The sequence below is a fragment of the Pongo pygmaeus genome, chromosome 11 (genome assembly GCF_028885625.2).
Source record: "Pongo pygmaeus isolate AG05252 chromosome 11, NHGRI_mPonPyg2-v2.0_pri, whole genome shotgun sequence".
In the NCBI taxonomy this organism is placed as follows: Eukaryota; Metazoa; Chordata; class Mammalia; order Primates; family Hominidae; genus Pongo; species Pongo pygmaeus.
The window spans coordinates 95,579,981-95,602,685 of NC_072384.2; the positions used below are offsets into that span (position 1 = coordinate 95,579,981).

At 40.5% G+C, this 22,705-nt stretch overlaps 1 protein-coding gene across 1 annotated transcript in view; it reads left to right on the top strand.

Annotated features, from left to right (window-relative positions):
• The first annotated feature begins 11,829 nt into the window (after window positions 1-11,829).
• Window positions 11,830-22,705, top strand: part of SLC39A10 (solute carrier family 39 member 10) — a 143,483-nt gene continuing 132,607 nt past the window's right edge. The window contains exons 1-2 of the mRNA XM_063647761.1: window positions 11,830-11,939; window positions 22,486-22,583. The gene's annotated coding sequence lies outside the window, so the exon portion shown is untranslated. The remainder of the gene's footprint in view (window positions 11,940-22,485; window positions 22,584-22,705) is intronic.

A 22,705-nucleotide genomic window follows, 5' to 3' on the forward strand; every position in this document is an offset into this window, starting at 1 on the left:
GCTGGAAGCGCTTCTGCATGGAGTGGGGGACACAGGCGAAGGGGGCCGGGCCTCTGACTAGGGACAGACACGGCACAGGCCGTGCCGGGCAGAGCAGTTTAGGTTTATATATTACATAATTTCTCATAAGTAAACAGTTCATAAATTGATACTTTTAATTCATTTTCAATATCAGTCAGGTCAGGGAATTAGGGATTAGATAAAAAATATATGTACACATATATATATTTTTTTTTTGAGACAGGGTCTGGCTCTATTGCCCAAGCAGGAGTGCAGTGGCACAATCTTGGCTCACTGCAGCCTCGACTCAAGCAATTCTCCTACCTCAGCCTCCCAAGTAGCTGGAACTACAGGCATGCCACTGCACCCGGCTAGTTTTTGTATTTTTTGTAGAGGGTTTACCAGAAGTAGATACATAATTTTAAAAAACCTTTATAAGCTAAATATATAATGTGATCATGATAATTCATTAAGTTCACAAGACACTCAATGCCTAGATCATTTTATCTTTAGAAACTAAGGCCAGGTGTGGTGGTTCATGACTGTAATCCTAGCACTTTGGGAGGCCACATCTGAGAGGATCACTTGAGTTCAGGAGTTCAAGACCAGCCTAGGCAACAGAGTGAGACCTCTTCTCTATTAATTTTAAAGAACAAAAAAATTAAAATTAAAAAAGTTAATGTTTAAATTTTTAACTGGATCTCAGCAAGTCCAGTTTTAGATGATGAGAGTTATTCTGTATTTTAATCATAGTACCACTCATTAGTTAATCTCCAGTAAGTCTGACCAATTTACTCCAATAAATTCATTTTCCTCTTTGTTAAATAGAGATAATTGCCCCTACTTTATAAGATTGTTTGGAAGATTAAAATGAGATAATGCATGTGAAACGCTTAGTGCAATGTCTGGTGTCTTACTAGTACACAGTAAGCCTACTATAAAATTACCAGTTGTAGGCCGGGCACAGTGGCTGACACCTGTAATCTCAGCACTTTGGGAGGCTGAAGCAGGTGGATCACCCAAGGTAAGGAGTTCAAGACCATCCTGGCCAATATGGTGAAACCCCATCTCTATAAAAATTAGCCAGGCATGGTGGCACGTGCCTGTAGTTCCAGCTACTTGTGAGGTGGAGGCAGGAGAATTGCTTGAACCCGGGAGGCAGAGGTTGCAGTGAGCCAAGATCACGCCATTGTACTCCAGCCTGGGCAACAGAGCAAGACTCCATCTCAAAAAAAAAATAAATAAAATTACCAGTTGCAATAGTGTTACTGATGATGGTAATGATGATGCCTGTTCTGCAAGGGTTCTAAACTTCCTCCAGAGGTTTCTAGCTTTACCTAAACTAAAAAGTAAGCCCCACCCTCCCCACCTCTCTTGTTCTCCTTAAGAACGCAATTTTCATACAGAAATGAAAAGTTAGAATTCCAGCGTCCTGCAGAATTACAGGACGTCTACAGGACACTGGAATTCTAACTTTATTCCTCAGTAATTCTTACTTACTTACAGTAGTTCTAATGTTGTTCCTCAGTAATTCTTACTTAAGGTATGTGTAGACTTGAAGAATGACAAAACCATCCTTGGCTGGGTGCGGTAGCTCACGCCTGTAATCCCAGCACTTTGAGAGGCAGAGACGAGCAGATCACTTGAGGTCAGAAGTTTGGGACCAGCCTGGCCAACATAGTGAAACCCTGCTCTACTAAAAATACAAAAATTAGCCGGGAGAGGTGGCAGGGCCCTGTAGTCCCAGCTACTTGGGAGGCTGAGACAGGAGAATCGCTTGAATCCGGGAGGCGGAGGTTGCAAGTGGTGCCTCTGCACTTTAGCCTGGGCAACAGAGCGAGGCTCTGTCAAAATCAAAAAGAAAAAAGAAAAGGCTACTCTTGAATTATTTGGAAGCTGCTTCTGAAGAGAGAGAACTCACAAAGTCAGCACTGTTTTGACATTTGCTCATTTTGCAGTGAAAACTACACAGCAAAGTCCTTAGAATCATCACTTCAAAGGTGTAAGTTTTAACATCAGTTATATCTCAAGTGTAAAATTGTAGCCCTACAGAGTTTGATAAAATTGTAAAATGGAGTTTGGATGTTTAGGGAAAATTTATCTGTGCTAAGAAAAATGGAGAGAATTAACAAGCTATAAAAATTACAAAAGCTAGAAATTTGCAGTAGATTAGGATTTGATGGGGATCCATGGTGATGCTAATTAGGAACAGCAAGCCCCTCCCAAAAGCTCATCACAGGAATACCTTAGGCTGAGGTAGGCTCAGACCACTTTGACCTTTCATCCTATCTCTTCCTACCAAGACAGAGGGAGATTTATTTAAGGGAAAGCAGAACTGGCATTCTTCTTTGGACCTAGAGCACCTTGAAGAGCTGTTGCCAGGGTAAGTCATCTTATGTTCCACCCACCCTGGTTTTAAGGCATATCATTACTGAGGCTGGGCAAAGGATATTTAGTGCCTCTCTGATGTGACTGTGTATTTCTGTACTATTTAAGCACTTAAACTTGATGTTGTGGGGCTGGCACCCAACCAAGATTCAAGGATGGTAGAGTGCTTCTGGTGTATTAATGAAATATTTTGTTGAAGATACAAATTTCTACAGAATAGAAACTGACTATCCAAAGAAAAATTTTGTTAACTTTGAATCTAAGATTCGTGTACCTTGTCTACATTCTTTCATCCAACCTCCTTTCTCATCTTATTAGCAGAGAAATAAATCTAGGAATGACTAAGTCTAGTAAAAAAATAAGTATTTGGCACATAGAAAACTGAATTACAGATATTAATATATACACAGGAGATCATTTATTTGAAGCTTAAATTATTAGATCTATGTTTTTAAAAGCAATTCAATATAAGATGAAACAAAACTGAAGTGACTGGTTTCTTTGCCATCTCTCTAAGCGATGTGGTGTTCCATCTAATAGCTTATGAATCAGTAGTGTGGTCCACACAATTTAATTGTGAGGAATCAAGTAAGGCAAAGATTATAGATTTGATTTGTTCCTCTCAATGTTGCTTTCAATTGTGAGGGTCTAGATTCTAGGATCATGCAGAATGTTGGATATACGACACAATTCTCAGGCAAAATTATTTCAGGCAATAAACAAAAGTGCAAAAAAGTTGTGTCTGTTTTAACTTTCCTGATAAACTTTTATTATTTATTTATTTATTTATTTATTTATTAGACATAGTCTTGCTCTGTCATCCAGGCTGGAGTGCAGCGGCGCAATCTTGGCTCACTGCAACCTCAGCGTTCCAGGTTCAAGCAATTCTTGTGCCTCAGCCTCCCAAGTAGCTGGGACTGTAGGCATGCACGCCACCATGGCCGGCTAATTTTTGTATTTTTATTACAGGAGGGGTTTCACCATGTTTACCAGGCTGGTCTTGAACTCCTGGCCTCCTTCAAGTGATCCGCCCACCTCAGCCTCCCAAAGTGCTGGGATTACAGGCAACTTTCTGGATAAACTTTTGAATTCAGAGAAAAAGGAAACAATAACAAAAAAGTTTTAGCTCCTTCTGTGTGAAATATATAATTTTGACACAGATAGTAGTGCATAAGTCTATGCTGATGGTTCATAACATCACAGTAATTTGCACAGTAGATGATACACTAAAGTCCTTCGGTTAGCAGCTTATAAATAGTTTGAGGCTTGTGTGTAATTCTGTAAAAAAGAAAAAGAAAAAGAAATAAGCAGTTTGATCAAGAAAGATTTTCAGGCTGATTAGAAAATGGAACTAGTAAAATATTAAATGAGTAAAATACATAAAATCGTAATGAAAAAGATATACTGCTAGGATGACCTCATGTCTTTAAAGTGATCATTAAACCCCCAAATACCTAAATTATGTGATGAAGGAATATATTCAGAAAAACTAAGTGTTAAACTGAACACTAAAAATTTTTCAAGGCCAGGAGCAGTGGCTCACACCTGTAGCCCCAGCACTTGGGGAGGCCAAGGAGGCTAGATCGCTTGAGCTCAGGAGTTCGAAACCAGCGTGGGCAACCTGGTGAAACCCAGGCTCTACCAAAAAAAAAAAAAAAATTAGCCGGATGCGGTTGTGCAGGCCTGTAGTCCTAGCTACTCAGGAACCTGAGGCAGAAGGATCACTTGAGCCCAGGAGGCAGAGGTTGCAGTGAGCCATGATCATACCACTGCATTCCAGCCTGGACAACAGAGCCAAACACTGTCTCAAAAAAATTTTTTTTCTACTCTAAACGAGTCATTTAGAAGCACTGATTCAAGCTGCAAAACACTTTTATGAAATGGTGAAACAGAATAATATTACGTGAATGTAAAAGGACGTTAGGAAGGACAAGAGATGATAAAAATAAATGCAGATAAATTTCCATACAATGTAAAGTATGCACATTAAAACGTTTAAAGAGCATGTGCAGTTTTCACAATGCTGGCCTTAAAGCTGAAGAATCAAAGATAATACAAACAGAAGTTGTACAATACAGAGACAAAGCTGTGGTCATTAAATAGTACTTAATACCTTCTGGGAAACTAATATTGAACACTGAAAATGCGTAAAAAATTTTCAAATCCTGGTTTATATTATATATCCTCCACTGGAATTGCTTTGTAGTCTTAAAAAAATGTTAATATGTTGCACCTTGAGATTAGCTGTGGCAAGGGTATAATTTTAAAAATAAAAGAAAATTACTTACAGGCCCAGACTGTTCAGTAGGCATTTTAGGTCAGTGCCAACTGCTAAGTGTACTGGGAGGTGTCCAGTCTCTGGGATAGAAGCACAGGTTCCAGGCTATTGGAATGGCTGAAGTGTGAATTAACTATGTTGGTGCAAACTCTCTTCCACCTCGAAATATTCTCAGCTCCCCAAAGGAGCAGGCCAATCCCAAGTTTAGATTTCTGAAAACTTCTCTCTTGGAAAGTATGTTATTTACACTTCTTGTTGAATGCCTTGAAATTAAAAAAAAAAATAACAGAAAACAAAAAAAAAAGTATGTTGTTTATTTATTTTTAATTACTAAAAAATAATTTTTTTTTGACAGAGTCTCCCTCTGTCGCGAAGGCTGGGGTACAATGGCGCAATCTTGGCTCACTGCAAACTCTGCCTCTAGGATTCAAGAGATTCTCATGCCTCAGCCTCCCAAAAAGCTGGGACCACAGGTGCACGCCACTATGCCCAGCTAAGTTTTATGTAATTTTAGTAGAGACGGGGTTTCGCCATGCTGGCCAGGCTGGTCTTGAACTCCTGACCTCAGGTGATCCACCCGCCTCAGCCTCCCAAAGTGCTAGGATTACAGGCGTGAGCCACCGCACCCAGCCCTGAAGTATGTTATTTAGAAGGGCAAAACCTCCTGAAGAAATAATATTCTAGAAACAAAGGTCAAAAGTAGCTTTAGAGAAATCCTGATGATTATTTTGCCATTCACTGAAACAAATCAATGAAATGAGCACACTAAGTGAAACCATGACACATCAGTAATGTAAATCTGGAAGAGTTTTGTTTTGTTTTTTTTCTATTGACATGGGTGATGGTGGTGGTGTTTGCATCTTTTGTCTTTTATTCAATCTTCAGGCTGTTTGTCATACAATAATTTTAATAATTAAAAAATAAATTAAAGATTATCTTTTTTTTGAGACATTGTCTCACTCTGTCACCCAGGCTGGAGTGCAGTGGCGCGATCTCCCCTCACTGCAACCTCCATCTCCCCAGTTGAAGCGATTCTCCAGACTCAGCCTCCCCAAGTAGCTGGAATTACAGGTGTACATATCCACCTCAGCCTCTCAAAGTGCTGTGATTACAGGCATAAGCCATCACGCCTGGCCCAGTTTCAGATTGTCTTTATTTGACCTACTGTATATAGCCAAGTAGATATTTCTCAATCCTGTCTAAAACCTGTGCTGATCTAGTCTTAAGTTCTCTTCTTAACCTCACACTGAGGCTTCGGATATTAGATTATCCACTCAAGTCTCAGTTGCTTTTTCCTTAGGATGTGATTCACATGCACCTCAGAGACGTGGAATGTCCACCTCTCAGCTTCTTTTCTCTTTGCTAATCCTCTTCAACTCTGTTTTCTATCCCCAGTCTCCCATATTCCTCTTTTTTGATTACCACAAACTGGAGTACTTCTCATTTCTCAATGGCCAACACTGAAATGTTCATAGTTTAGGAAATTGTATCCAGAAATAAAGCTGTATGTGGTAGAATTTCTCATAAGGGTACCTCAGGTAGGCAAAGCATTACTTTGATATAAGTAAATAATCCATCATTTACTGTGAAACTCTAAGATTGAGGTTTCAAGAACTGAAGAGAGGGCTAGGTGAGCCTCAGACACAGCACTCACTACACGCAGGGCTTGAAGGACAACAATGACCTGTAATGTCAGGCCGCTGTTAGCAGGTCCCTGAATGCAGCTGCAATACTTGCAGACCAAGAGGTATTTTGCACTGTTTGAATTTCTAAATTTTGAAAACTACTGTATACACCTATAAAATGGAATATTTGCAGGCTACCCAGACCTTATGGTATGTAGTACTTAATTCTAAAAGCCTTTCAAAGGAGCCAACATTAGCATTTTATTATTTTCTTCTTATGAAAATAATAAATTAAGGCTAAACCCTGGCTTAGAGATGAACTATTTCTGGCTCACTATCCTTTGGCCAAATGCCTTAACCACTCAGCACACTTCTAGGTGTGCCAACTAAAGTGTTGGCACGTCAGGGGATGGGAGAAGGGAGAAGGGCATGACTTTGCTTTTGTCTGGAAACCTGGTTTGAGTACAAATAAAACCGAAGGAAACCAATAGTGTTTATAAATAAGGGTATATTCTGGAATTGTGTAGGACAAAGATCAAGGCTTCTCAGATGTCAAGGAACCCTTGAACAGAAACCCTGGCATCAAAGGCTGTGCATAAGGAGTAACACTTCAGAGTAAAGGGAAGCTTGGCAACCTACCAAACCAGCACAGTTTCTCCTTATTCTTCCTATACTTTAGACATGGAAGTGGGATGGTGTCTCTTGTGCAACTGCTAAGAAGAAGTGACCTTTGGATTGAAGGAAGTAGAAAGATTAAATCAGAAAGAATCAAGGTTCAGAGTCTGCAAAGCCGCAAGCCCTCTGTCTGGGCCAGCAAGGTCAGTCTTTTGTTTTTTGTTTTGAGACAGGGTCTCGCTCTGTCACCAAGGCTGGAGTACAGTGGTGCAGTCACAGCTCATTGTAGCCTCAGCGTCCTAGGCTCAAGTGATCCTCCCAGCTTAGCCTCCCAGCTCAGCCTCGCATGTAGCTGAGACCACAGGTGTGCTCCACCATGCCTGGCTAATTGTTCTATTTTTATTTTTATTTATTTATTGACTGATTTTTTTGAGACAGAGTCTCACTCTTGTTGCCCAGGCTGGCATGCAATGGTGCAATCTCGGCTCACCGCAACCTCTACCTCCCAGTTCAAGCGATTCTCCTGTCTCAGCCTCTCAAGAAGCTAGGATTACAGGCACGCGCCACCATGCCCAGCTAATTTTGTATTTTTAGTGGAGATGGGGGTTTCTCCATGTTGGTCAGGCTGGTCTCGAACTCCCGACCTCAGGTGATCTGCCTGCCTCGGCCTCCCAGAGTGCTGGGATTACAGGTGTGAGACACTGCGCCCAGCCTTTATTTTTATTTTTTTGTGGAGATGGGGTCTCACTGTGTTGCCCATGCTGGTCTCAAACTCCTAGGCTCAAATGATCCTCGTGCCTCCTCCCAAAGTGCTGGGATTATAGACGTGAGCCACTATACCTGGATAGTCTTTATTCTAGCTCTGCTATGCTTTGCCTTGCTTCCTTTAGCCACTAAAGGCTTGTGGAAAAGCAATGTATATAGTCGGATTCCAAATTCTTCTCAAGTTAAGACAGCGACCTTCCAAAGTTCATGGGTTGTGGCTTCATTTGCAAATCCATGAAGGTAGAGTGCCCAATATTGTAAAACATAACCTTAGATTTAACTTACTCATCCATTGGGTTAAAAGAAAAAGTATTTAATACAAAAAATTCAAAAGCCAAGTCAAAACTACCCTTTAAAGCAAAATGCTGACTCCAGGATTTTGACAAAGTTTCTTTCCTTGATTGTAGTCATTTCAAGGAGAGAGAGGTTAACCTCTTCCCCTAATCTCACCTCTTCAAAGAAAAGAAGTTGAAGCAGAAAAATTAGCAACTGATCTCATGTTAGGATTCAAAGGACAGGATGGGGCTGTGTAATGTAGTGATGGAAATAGGATAAAACCCTTGTTACTGTTTTCCAGAAGCTAATCTGAGGGTTACCATGGTAACTCACCAGGGTACAAGACTGTTGTGAGCTTTAGGGAACAATTTTGGGATACATTCTTAAAAGAGAATATCAACTGCTTGCATCAAATGGCTGAGAAGTGGGGCACAGTGGCGCACATCTGTAGTACCACCTAATCTGAAGGCTGAGGCGGAAGTATAGCTTGAACCCAGGGGTTTGAGACCAGCCCAGGAAACATAGCGAGATCCTGTCTCCCTCCTACACACACACACACACACACACACACACACACACACGAGTAACAGAAGAGTCTTTTGGAAGTGGATCAAAACTGATTTAAGGTTTTGGTTTGAATTTTTGAAAAAGTAGGTGTCTTGGGAGAAAAACAACAGAAAAAAGTCAACTGGTAAGTCTTGCCAAGCCTGGAGGAGAGGACTCACACCAAAATGCAGGGCTAAAAGAAAGAACCTAAAAGTCAAAAGCAATTGGAGCTATTTGGTAATTAAGATATGTACATTCTTTTAGAATTGAAGCTATCTGCTATTAGCTTCTTTGTTGTCCTGTTGGTTACTTGTGGAAGACTCCAATTCAGTGCATTTGATCCTACTGTTTTCCTATATTTTCATTCTGAAGTCATTGTTTCTATACATATTAATCGCGTTATATACTTCTTTTCCTCTTTTACAGAAAAGCTAAATTTAAAAATGGTGTCATTGCAGCAGTTTACCAGGAACAATTATTCCTGGTAGAAACTATTTAACTAAATACATAGGACCCTGCAACTAGATTTTTACCTTCCTTTTAATTTTATTTGATTATGCTATTATCTAAGCTTGTCTCTTTGGCTTTTCAGATTAAAGTACCACATCTCTCTGTAAGCATAAGAATCTGTACAAACAGGCATTTTTTTTTTTTAGCTTTTCTAGAAAATTTGGGGGGAAATATTGTGGAATAGAATGCAAAATTTACAACAACATTTAAGACAAAACATAGAACTTGAAGGAAATTTTATATTTGCGGCAGGCCAGTTTCATGACAACTATGCCCTCTTAGACTCCCTTATGATTCTCACGATTAGTACTTTATGGAAATTTTTTTTTTTTTTTTTTTTTTTTTTTTTGAGACAGAGTCTCGCTGTCGCCCAGGCTGGGGTGCAGTGGCGCGATCTCGGCTCACTGCAGGCTCCGCCCCCCGGGATTCACGCCATTCTCCTGCCTCGGCCTCCCGAGTAGCTGGGACTGCAGGCGCCTGCCACCTTGCCCGGCTAATTTTTTTTTTTTTTGTATTTTTAGTACATACGGGGTTTCACCGTGTTAGCCAGGATGGTCTCGATCTCCTGACCTTGTGATCCGCCCGCCTCGGCCTCCCAAAGTGCTGGGATTACAGGCGTGAGCCACCGCGCCCGGCCTTGGAAAATTTTTAAAAGCCACAATTCAAGCAGTCTCCCAGGGATTCCTAAAGACCAATACAAACAGTGCAATACAGTGCAATACAGTGCAATATGAAAACCCCAAATTACTATTTAATTATTTAGACTTAGTTTATGGCATTTTGATTGGTTTTCTTTCTTTCTTTCTTTCTTTCTTTCTTTCCTTCCTTTCTCTTTCTTTCTTTCTTTCTTCTTTTTTTTACAGCAATTACAGGGTGAAGTATAGGTTAGTGTGATTCTAAGTCAAACGTCAGCAAACTACTTCCCACATACCAAATCTGGTCATCACCTGTTTTTCTACAACTTGCAAGCTAAGAATGTTTTGTATACATTTCGGTGGTTGAAAAAAATCAAAAGGATATTTTTTGACATATAAAAATTATATGGAATTTGAGTTTCAGCTATAAGTAGAGTTTTATTGGAACACAGCCTCACTCATTTGTCTACACATTGTCTAGGACTGCTTGTGTGACTAGGGCAGAGTTGCGTAGGTGCCACAGAGACCATATGGCTGGCAAAGCCTAAATACTTATTACCTGGGCCTGGCGCGGTGGCTCACGCCTGTAATCCCAGCACTTTGGGAGGCCAAGGCGGGCGGATCACCTGAGGTCAGGCGTTCAAGACCACCCTGGCCAACGTGGTGAAACCCTGTCTCTACTAAAAATACAAAAAATTAGCTGGGCATGGTGGCAGGCGCCTGTAATCCCAGCTACTCGGGAGGCTGAGGCAGGAGAATCGCTGGAACCCGAGAGGCAGAGTTTGCAGTGAGCTGAGATCGTGACATTGTACTCCAGCCTGGGCAACAAAGAGTGAAACTCCATCTCAAAAAAAAAAAAAAAAAAAAAATTTATATATATATAAATTTAGCTTTATATATATATAAATTTATATATATATAACAATTTATATAGATATATATATAGCTTTTCTCTAAAGGGTCAGGCTGACCCTTTAGAGAAAAAGCTAGCCAACCTCTGATCTAAATCATTATTCCCGCTATTGATTGTCAAGTTACAGCCTGAGTTATCTAAAGATAAAACATTAATATTCCACTAATGAAAGCTATTCTTGTGCAAGTTCATTGTCCTGATATAGAAACTGAAAGGGTAGAGACCAGAGTTGGTAGGTTTGACAAGAAGGAAGATAAGATACTGAAAGAGAAAACAAGAGTAATCTCTTCCAAAAACAATGGAAAACTTTCCAGTGATATTTGCTGATAGGTGTCCTTTTTCAAATCAGAAACCAAAATGCCTTATTTTCCGCTATTTGTAAACTCTAAAGATACTGTCACTTAATTAGCGATTTTCTTTCAGAAGAGTTAATGATCAATGTGTGCAAGTTCAAGTTCTGACCTTATTTGTCAAACTGTCTGAGGTTGAATGTTCTGGGAAAATGACAAAAGGAAGGAAGCATTTAGATAGGTGTCTCCTGAGACTTAATTCATCTTTGATTAACTGAAGAAGCCATAAGAATATCTTTCTGGGCAAATAATAACCAGCTTCCTTTAAGCAGAGGAAAGGTAATCTTTTGAATTAAAAATCTAGTTGTAATTTTAATTTAGCCAAGTTTATTATCTCACTATTAGAGCCTAAAGAGTGCAGTACTTTTTCTTGGGTCCTAGGTAATCTTTTTTTAAAACAAACAAACAAACAAACAAAACAGGACAACTGAATTTACAATTGTACGACAGCTTTATCAGACTGCTTCTCAATTATCTTGCTGATGCACACAGTGGGTGACGTTGGTAGGGGGTAAATGCTTGCTTGGGTGTGCCCAAGATTATACACAATTCCAGGAATTCCTAGCTGTATTGAAATCCCTCATTTCACACTCAGAATTGTAGAATGCAAATGAATATAAGGAAAGCTATGAATCCACCCTTGTGTATGTATTAAGTAAACTTCAAACATTTATGCCAATTTTACAACTTGTGAACAACAAATTAATTGACATGTCTCGTATTTTCTTCAAGTTTGGTCTTGAGGTGTCTCTCTGGAGAATGACTATAAATTCTAGCCCTGCGCTGATGGGGCTTCAGGGAAGGTGGTTGTGGATGTTTACAGGGTGCTTTTCACAGGATACTTCTTTATGAGAGTGGACAGCCTAATGTCTAAGTGTCCAACTTCTGACCAGGTGTCCCTCTCACAGGAAACTTGTTTATATTGGCAGAGAAACTTGTGGCTCTCATCTGACCTGTGTCCCGTTTAATCCTGCAAGAAAGCCGATCTCTAGGAGAGCTCTGATCAGGAAAGAAGTTAGGTCCAGCTGTGTCAATCAGGTAAGACACAGAGGAGACCACTCAACAAAACGCATGAAATAACAGAAACAGTTTATTACTTACAGGTCCCAAAAAGAAGAGGGCTGCACACCTGGAAGGGGAAATGCAAAGTAGGGGCCCATCCAGGACACACATGCTTGATGGGGAGCGAGAGAGAGGGAGAGAAAAGACATGAGGGCTAAAGCCTTTATTGGGGTCCATGGTGTTACCTGAGCAGGTTTCCAGTGGGGCGTTCTAATCAGTGAGTCTAGAGCAAGCAGGCACGAGTTCCATGGAGGCACTTGTGGACTAAGATGGTCACTGAGGAATATCTGTGAAGTCCATGCAGGGTGTGGGGTCAGTGGGGTGAGTCAAGTAGATTGTATTTAGCTCTACCATAGGGAGGTGGACAGCAAGAGGCTGATAAGACATCTGGATCAAGCACACTGAGGAACTGGGAAGAGAGAGAGAACTGAAAACTGTCAAGGATGAGAAAGTCCTGCTTCTGGTATGAGAAAGCCCAACTTATACTCAAAATGGGTGTCAAGGCAACATGAAATTATAAGAATGTGCTATAACCTCACACAAACTAGTCATGACAACTCAGCTGAATGCAGACGATGACCTTAGAACACATTTAAGTTGAGCAATATAGCCTAGCCAAAATATTGGATGCCTTGGTTCTTTAGCCCCTTTGAAGCATTCTTTGGGCAACAACTTTGGTAATGGTGGAGTTAGTTGATGGCTTCAGCATCAGCGTCACAGTCGTTCTGTGAGATGAGGCTCCTGGAAGTGAGTTTAACAGTCTCTTAAAGCCCTGCATTTGGCTCCACCTCTTGCACACATAGCCCCTTTGAAACCCGTTGCCCACAACTGCTGTGGGCTGTTAAGTCCCACTGGATGCAGATACAGGTAAAGGATCAATCTTCATCTCTGTGCCATTCCCCACAAGCTGGCAATGCTTTCCAGAAATCTCACTTGCCTCACAAACTGCTGAGGGAGATATTTCATTGCATTGGGGTTACTTACATCTGTGCACACTCTGTAGCATTTTCAAGAATGTGCTCATTTTTATTAGGCTTGAACGACGTTCTTCCAAGGTCGTACCTTCTCAGAATCTTTTGCCCTTAAATATTTAACACAGCAGGTACTTCAGGAATGAGCATCTGTCAAGATCATTTGGCATGAAAAATCATTCAATACATGGTGACTTCGTTTAACAAGTTATAGGAATAGAAGGAAAAGTTATGGTAGGATGGGCGTAGATTACAAGGATGTCTGCTTTTAAAGAGAAAATGAAATGTCCTAAGTCAACACACTGGGCTTCTCAGTTTCTTCTATCTTTTACAATAGCTTCATTAGACATGAGTAGCAGAACTGACCAGCAGATCAGCGGGGGCAGTGCAAAGCAACAGTAAAGTAGTACAAGGCAAGTTAGGATAATTGTTGCAAATCTGCAAAGAATCTTCCTTCCCCAGAGAGTTGAAAGTCTAATTGCCAAAGAAAGGAACGCAGTTGTCATCTTGAAATGGAGGAAATACCCCTCAACTATTAATACGGTGGCTGGCAGTGTGTTCTGCAGAAGCTAGGGAGTCTCCTCTGAATATAGGGCTTGTTGCAAAAACTGAGATTTAATTAACGTCACATCTCTAGATACTAAATTCTTACAATATAGAACCCAATTTCTGGAAATGGCCTACACTATTTGGCAGCCACAAATCCAACAATAAGGCTGCCCTCAGAGCCCTGCCCATCTGGTTGGATTTTTTTCTCTATTTCTGCCTCCTAATTAGAAGATTAAAGCTATTTTCCTCTTGATTTATATATGTCTTTCTTTTTGACTTTTGAACAATATCATTTCTCTTGGTTTATTTTTGACTTTTGAACAATATCATTTCTCTTGGTTTATTTTTCTTATTCTCTTAAGTGTTTTTACCAATCAATAAAGCCTTTAAATTTGTTCTTTTTTTCTGTTTGCTTCTTCCATTTTATTTTTTTTGTAACTATGTTACTTCAATTTTAAATATGAATATGCTTCTGCTTTCAAACATCCTCTTTTGAAAGAAATGATAGGATTTTATAGATTTTCTTAGCAAGTGAGAAATCAATTTAGCAACATGTTGCAAACAAATTTTACCCTTGATTAGATTGAAGTTTTTGGTCATGTATATAGCTTCTAATTTTTTTTCAACTTTTATTATTATGATCCATTTTCTGATTCATTAATTCCTACTCTTTATCCTTTTTCATCCTTCTGTTTACCTTTTTAATTTGTTCCAGTTGCTTAATGTGAAAGCTTAGTGCATTCATTTTAAACCTTTCTTCTCTTCTAAAATAAGCATTTAATGTTATAAATTTCTCACCAAACAGTGTTTTGGCAGCATACTGTAACTTTTTTTTTTTTTTTTTTTTTTTTTTTTGAAATACAGACTTGCTCTATCACCTACGCTGGAGTGCAGTGGTGCGATCACGGCTCACTGCAGCCATAATTTCCCAGGTGTAGCTGATCCTCCTACCTACATCTCCCAAGTAGCTGGGACAACAGGCTTCCGCCACCACTCCCAGCTAATTTTTATATTTTTTGTAGAGATGGAGCTTCACTATATTGCCCAGGCTTGTCTCGAACCCCTGGGCTCAAGTGATCCACCCACCTTGGCCTCCAAAAGTGCTAGGATTACAGGTGTAAGCGACCACACCAGGCCCAATATGTTGTATTTTAAATTTGTATTCACATCAGTGTATTTTCTTTTTATTACCATGTGCTATTTAGAAGTACATTGCTTAATTCAAATATTTGAGGATTTTCCATGTATCTTGAAAATTATCGATACCTTGTTTCTGTGGAGAAGGAAAGATTTCTTATCCACTGTTAGGTTCATAGCTGAGACCCCTATAACCGAAGACATTAAGAGCCAGGTGTGTTGGCAAGGCAGAGGATCCCTTGAGCCCAGGAGTTTGAATCCAGCCTGGGCTATATAGTGAGACCCTGTCTCTACAAAAAATAAAAAAATTAGCCAGGCATGATGGTGCATGCCTATAGTTCCAGCTACTCAGGAGGCTGAGGTCGGAGGATTGCTTGAGCCCAAGAGGTCAAGGCTGCAGTGAGCCATGATTGTGCCACTGCACTCCAGCCTGGGTGACAGAGGGAGACCCCCATGTCCAAAACCTAAATTAAAATAAAAGACATTAACGAGAAAAGCATACACATTTATTTAACATAAATGTTGTGTGACATGAGTACATTCATTACGGAAACAAGGAAACAGGGAAACCTGTATATATTCATGCTTAGGTTTGATGAAAAGTGAACAGTTGTGGGAAAATATGATTGGAGGACAAAAGGAGTATGAACTAATGTTAATAAACTGGGAGAACTTAGCAAGAGAGGGCCCTTGTAATGAGAGTCTTATGACCTGCCTCAGAGGAGAAGAGTGATGGGAAGAGAAGGCTTCCTGCTTCTGCTGTTTTCTCAAATGTCAAGGTACCATATTTTGGGCTAACATGTCTTGAACCCCATAATTTCCTTCTGTTATGGCCAGGAACATCTTTTTTAAAATTTAAATTCCTACAAATTTATTGATATATGTTTAAGTCCAACATTTGAGGTAACTTCTTGAATGTTCCATTTATGCTGAAAAAAAATGCAAATTGTTATTTTTGCATGGAGTGTTCTATATATGTCATTTAGTTCAAGTTGTTTGATAGTATTGATACAGTTTGTTCACTGCTGTATCCCAAGCACCTAGAACTGTAGGTTCTTTGCAAATATTTGTTGTGTGAATGAATGAATGAATGAATGAATGATCTATATTATGGTGATGATTTTCATTTTCACCCTTACCCAGAATTCTAAAGATTAGGCTGGCTGAGGAATAATTCGAACCTAACTCGTGTATGTTCACTAGCACCCAAGCAATTGCATATGAGTATTAAGCTGAAAGGCCATGTAGGTTGCATTTCTAGGTCTATCACTGCAGCGTTTACTGTATTTCTCATTATTTAAACTCCAAGAGATTGCTGCCTTTCAATACTGTTCTAAAAGAAAACATACCAGAGAAAAAGCCCTCAAATCTATATATGGCAAGTCAGTACAAAATTGATTTCATGGTAAACAGCTGAGGATGGGTAGGGACTGAGACCAGAAAAAAAAAAAAGAGGGACGGCACTGATTTTTTTTTTTTTTTTTTTTTTTTTTTTTACTTTAAGTTTCGGGATACATGTGCAGAACGTGCAAGTTTGTTACATAGGTATACACATGCCATGGTGGTTTGCTGCACCTATCAACCCGTCATCTAGGTTTTAAGCCCTGCATGCATTAGGTATTTGTCCTAATGCTCTCCCTCCCTTTGCCCTCCACCCACTGACAGGCCCTGTTGTGTAATGTTCTCCTCCCTGTGTCCATGTGTTCTCATTGTTCAACTCCCACTTATAAGTGAGAACATGCGGTGTTTGGTTTTCTGTTCCTGTGTTAGTTTGCTGAGAATGATGGTTTCCAGCTTCATCCATGTCCCTGCAAAGGACAGGATCTCATTCTTTTTTGTGGTTGCATGGCCCTGAAATTTTTATATCATAAGTACATTCTTGAATGACTGCAAATTTCTTATTGCACTCTCTCTTTACAAAGCTTTTGTTTCTTTGCGTAACTCTGCAAAAGAGCTATCAGCTATGTTTGTGGCCCAGGAATAAAAATGGTAGTTCTTGCAATAGAGATGATCAGTCTTTTTAGAGTAACCTCACCATCCTCCCACAAAGTTATATTTCATGTTTATTTCTTTTTAAAATTCAGGCAAATTAATATTAATTTTATTCTGAGATTTTTACAACACCCTTGAAATTACTATAAATCTATTAACTTGGTAGAAAAACCAGGATCTCTGGATTGGGATTGTGACTAATTTAGAATTTTAAAACGTATTAACTAGAGTTATAATTTGTGCAGTCTTCAAATGTGGTAGGAGGGTTACATTTTTCTTTTTTCTTTTTTTTTTTTTTTTGAGATGGAATCTCGCTCATTCTTATTGCCCAGGCTGGAGTGCAGTGGCGCGATCTCAGCTCACTGCAACCTCCACCTCCCAGGTTCAAGCGATTCTCCTGCCTCAACCTCCTGAATAGCTGGGATTACAGGAACGTGCCACCACGCCCGGCTAATTTTTGTATTTTGGGCAGAGACAGGGTTTCACCTCGTTGGTCAGGCTGGTCTCAGATTCCTGACCTCAGACGATCCACCCACCTGGACCTCCCAAAGTGCTGGGATTACAGGTGTGAGCCACTGCACCTGGCCAGGGTTATATTTTTCTTAATTGGTGCATCCAAATTAATCCATGTCAAGTTTGCACACTATTGATGTCCAGCTCTGCTGTCATTTCAATTCTCTAAGAGACCTTTTTCTTCTTTATCTTTCTTAACTTCCTCCAAGAAAACCTTGCTAGAAATCAAGTCTGGCCAGTTTTGCTAGTTCTTGCCTGAAGTATAAGTGCTATCTTTAAAATCATAGAGTCCTGTGTGTGTGCTTGTCTGAGATGTTTTTAATTAGGCCAAAACATGTCTTAGCCTGAGAATGTATCTGCATAATTCTAGGTTTTAATATATAAGACAGCTAGCCAAGAGAATATTATATGTGGATTTTTGTTGTTGTTGAACCTATTGAAACTAACCTAAGTTGATTCTCTATAAAAATCTTTCCTCTACCTCCTGAAATCTTTTAATTAGATACTGCTCTGAGCATGCCAACAATTACTTGACATTCTGTTGTTTTTAGCTCATGGTTACCTACATTTCTCTCCTATTTCTTCTCTTGTTACTCCCACCACTTACTACAACCCCAAAGAGCTTCTTTGTGCCTTGTTTTATGTAATCAGGAAGAATGATTCTGCTTTGGAAGGAGAATCATTCCAAATCTAACAAGAACCGTTCAGTTTTGAGAACCTGAGAAGGAGACCATTAGTCATAGTTTTGAGGACCATCACTGCCAGACAGACCTCTTGCAGGAGCCCTTGCTGGAAGAAGTGAGGGCTTGTGTGAGGACTCAGGCAAGGGGGCGCCCAGGCTGCCCCTCCCTTGGCCAGATGTGCCCGCACTGTGCCACTGAGCTAGAAAGCCAGCACAGACCCTCTGTCTTCCTTAAGATGCCAAGAGGAGGAAACACACACTTTTCCTGAAGCAAAAAAAAAGCGTTATAGGCCAGGTGCAGTGGCTCACGCCTGTAATCCCAGCACTCTGGGAGGCCGAGGCAGGCAGATCACCTGAGGTCAGGAATTTGAGACCAGCCTGGCCAACATGGTAAAACCCTGTCTCTACTAAAAATACAAAAATTAGCTGAGTGTGCTGGTGGGAGCCTGTAATCCCAGCCTACTTGGGAGGCTGAGGCAGGAGAATCACTTGAGCCTGGTAGGCGGAGGTTGCAGTGAGCCGAGATCGTGCCATTGCACTCCAGCCTGGGCAACAGGAGTGAGACTCCATCTCAAAAAAAAAACAAAAACAAAAACACGGGTTATAAATCATGGTGCAAGTCTATAGTACTATGGCTATAGTACTATGGGTTCTCTATAACCCTTATACTTAGGTATTATGTTGGGTTGTCCTGGGAGGACACTTCAGTGCCAGCCTCTTTTTTTTTTTTTTGAGACGGAGTCTCGCTTTGTCTCCCAGGCTGGAGTGCAATGGCGTGATCTCTGCTCACTGCAACATCTGCCTCCCAGGTTCAAGTGATTCTCCTGTCTCAGCCTCCCGAGTAGCTGGGATTACCCACCACACCCGGGTAATTTTTGTATTTTGGGTAGAAACTGGGTTTCACCATGTTGGCCAGGCTGGTCTTGAACCCCTGAGCTCGAGTGATCTGCCTGCCTCAGCCTCCCAAAGTATTGGGATTACAGGTGTGAGCCACCGCGCCTGACCTGCCAGCCTTCTTTTGAAAACCTTTAACTCAGCCAGGCATTGTGGTTCATACCTGTAATCCCTGTGCTCAAGCACTTTGGGAGGCTGAGGCGGGAGTATCACTTGAGCCCAGGAGTTCAAGACCAGCCTAAGCAACATAGTGAAACCTCATCTCTTAAAAAAAATTGAAACCTGTCACTGGTTTCTGAGTGTGCTTTTATTTTGAGGATGTCCAGGGCCACTGGCCAGCTCTACCTGTGTGAAGTAGAAAAAGCCACCCTTCCCCATAGGCAGGGGAATACAGCCTCATGCCAGGGTACTTGGCTTGTCTGGCGTGCTTACATAGTAACAGCCAGTGCAAATATGCACGTGGCTGCCTGGTGGCTATATCTGTGAGTGTGGTCGCAGGGTCACTCTAGTTTCGTAAATAGTTTGTCCTTGATGCCTCTTGATATTACTTCCAGAGAATGATAGCCGGGGAGTACAAGGAAGTTACAGGGCAGGTAAGGCTGGTGATTATCACAAGCTCTTCAGAGAGAGGCCATAACGTGTGGAGAAAAACCACGGCCGGTCTTGTCTTTGGTGTGTCTCAGCTTAAATTTCCCTTCCTCACAGACATCTTGTTTTGTCAACCCACCTAGAGAGTAATCCTGGTTTTTTTTTTTATTTTTTGAGACGGAGTCTCTTTCTCCTAGGCCAGAGTCCAGTGGCGCTATCTCGGCTCACTGCAAGCTCCGCCTCCCAGGTTCACGCCATTCTCCTGCCTCAGCCTCCCGAGTAGCTGGGACTACAGGCGCCCGCCAGCATGCCCGGCTAATTTTTTGTATTTTTAGTAGAGACGGGGTTTCACCATGTTAGCCAGGATGGTCTCGATCTCCTGACCTCGTGATCCGCCTGTCTTGGACTCCCAAAGTGCTGGGATTACAGGCGTGAGCCACCGCGCCCAGCTGGTTTTTTTTCTTCTTACAAGTGACACTTATTTGTATTTGTGTGGTTATCTTATTTATTAACTATCTTTTCAAATATTTCTGTGAGGTGTTCGCCAATATATCCCCAACCCACAGCTAACTACCTGACACAGAGTTGGCACTTATTACATTTGTCAAATGAAGAAATGTCTTTAGCAGCGTCTGGCCATGGCAAGGCAGGGGAGTATGAAGGGAATCTAAAATAACAAGAGGACAGAGGACGCGTGACAGCCCTTGTTCAGAGGGATAGAGTCTATTTGATTTCCCGTGCCACAGGCTTTCTTCAATCCTGTCACCTTTTTCCAGATAGGAGTTGCTGAGCAGTTGATGTTTCATTGTTTGTTTTTAGCTACCATCCACTGAGAATGTCAGGCACTGTGCTAAGGACTTCATTTACATACATTAAGTCATCCAACCTGCACAACAAGTACTCAATGAAGTATGTTTAATTATTATCCTATTTTACAAATAAAGAAACAGATTTGGAGGGTATGGGAGGGGAGGTGTTTGTGTGTGTGGTTATGTAACTAACACAATAAATGTCAATGCCAAGACTCAAACCCAGATCTATCTGACCCCAAATTATGCACTCTTTTATTGCTTCAGGTCTTGTTTACTTTGTAAAATATGTGCTTTGGTTTCAGACCCTGAATTAATGCATTCTTAAACATTATATTGCCTTCACTTTGAACAAAGTGATATGAGGCAAGAGATTCATAATGCAAATGCCTATGACCAACTTGTTTACCCGGTGTCTAATGGCCCATCTACATTTGGTCTTTCTGGACTGTGACCTAATCTAGTAAATCTTGGCCTCCATATTCATTTCCTTCTTTTGCTCTCTTCATTGGTGCTCGCTCCCCATATTTCAGGCAAAGAGCCACTGCATAGTAACTACAGCCCCTGGACAGATGCAGGCTGTTTCTTACCCTAAGCAAGGCACACGGGGGTCTGGTTATATAGTTCAACAGGGAACAATGCTTAGTCTTCCAAGTTGAGGAGTTTCTCTTTTTTTTTTTTCACCTTAGAATTTAACTGGCCAGATGTGGTGGCTCACACCTGTAATTCCAGCACTTTGAGAGGCTGAGATGGGTGGATTACTTGAGGTCAGGAGTTCTAGACCAACCTGGGCAACATGACAAAACCTTGTCTCTACAAAAAATATAAAAATTAGCTGAGCATGGTGGCACCTGTAGTCCCAGCTACTGGGGAGGCTGAGGTAGGAGGATTGCCTGAGCCTGGGGAGGTTAAGGCTGCTACTGCACTCTAGCCTGGGTCACAGCGTGAGACCCTGTCTCAAATATATATGCAATATATATATATATACACACACACACGTATATTTATATATTATACATATATATATATATTCTGCAATGAACATGGGAATGCAGATACTTCTTTTACATAACGATTTCATTTTCTTTGAATATGCACCCAGTAGTGGGATTGCTGAATCATATGGTAATTCTAGTTTCAGTTTTCTGAGGAACCTCTATACTGTTTTCCATCGTGGCTGTATTCATTTACATTTCCACTATCAGCACACTAGGGTTCCTCTTCACCACACCCCTGCCAACACTTATTATCTTTCATCTTTTTGATAATAGCAATTCTAAAAGTTGTGAGGTGTTATATTATTGTGGTTTTAATTTGCATTTCCCTGAGGATTAATGATGCTGAGTATTTTTTTATGTATCTGTTGGCCATCTGCTTGTTTTCTTTTGAGAAATATGTATTTAGGTCCTTTTGCCGGTTTTTTGATTAGGTTAATTGTTTTCTTGCTATTGAGTTGTTTGAGTTAGGAGGTGGTATTTGATATCATTTCAATTAAGAATCCCTCCAGACCATACCTTCCTTGAAGGTGCCGCATACAGTTGTATCAGGATTCACTGGTTTCTCTTTTGGGCATTACTTCTCTCCCACCCACCCTCTCATCCCACTTTCCTTGCCCAAAGAAGAAAGAAATGGGAAGAAAAATACTTTTCTTTGTTTTCAAATGCAAAATGTATTTTTTGTCCTAGGGCCAATAAGGTCAACAAAGTAAGCATGAAATATTGTACTCAGGGTAGGAGAATAATGCATGCTATGAGAAAGTGATACAAACCCTGCAAGATTTCAAAGGGATCTTTCACAGGGAGAAAAAGAAAAAAGTTGAGGTTGGTTGGGTGGGGATATGATTTAAAGAAAAGGAAAAGCCAGACTGTGTATTATGTGTGTTGCCAGTTTGCTATAGTGATGGTGTTGTAAAGCAAATCGGTACAAAAGACCTTGTTTTATTTATTTAATCAAGTAATCATAGTGTCTCTGAAACTTTTAGATGCAAGCACAGAAATAGAAGTATTTATGAAGTCAGACTTGCAGTTGCCAGGAAGTAGTAAAGAATGCCAATGTAATTTCTGCTACCTGTGTAAGTCCTAAGGGAAAGATGAGCTCATGAATGCATATATATAGATCATTACAAGGCTGAATTAAAATGCATTAAATATAAAAGTGGGTATAATCCCCTGAGGATATTCAACATAAAAGGAATAGCTGAAGAACAACCTGAAGCTTTAAAAATAGGGGAATCTAAGATCCTCACTGGCTGGAGAAAACAGTTACTACACACCCTTCCAGGAAAACACTTTATATAAAGTTTGGTGTTTGAAAGCCTTAGCTGATCTAAATGAATGCAAATTTAAGAGGAGGGACTTGCTTTATCCTTCTATTTGTGGTCTCCACAGCCCCTGGACCTGAGAGGCTTCAATAATTGTTACCTGAGTTGGATTGAATTGAAATAAAGAAGTGAAGATCCTATATCATCTATTGAAATCTTTAAAGGGTAAGTTTCATTTTTTTTTTTTTTACCATTTGTTAAATGGTATAGTATATACTATTGATTAAACAGTTGGACATTTCTTTTAGTAGTTGATTTTTGGGTAACAATGTCTTCAGCCATCCTGG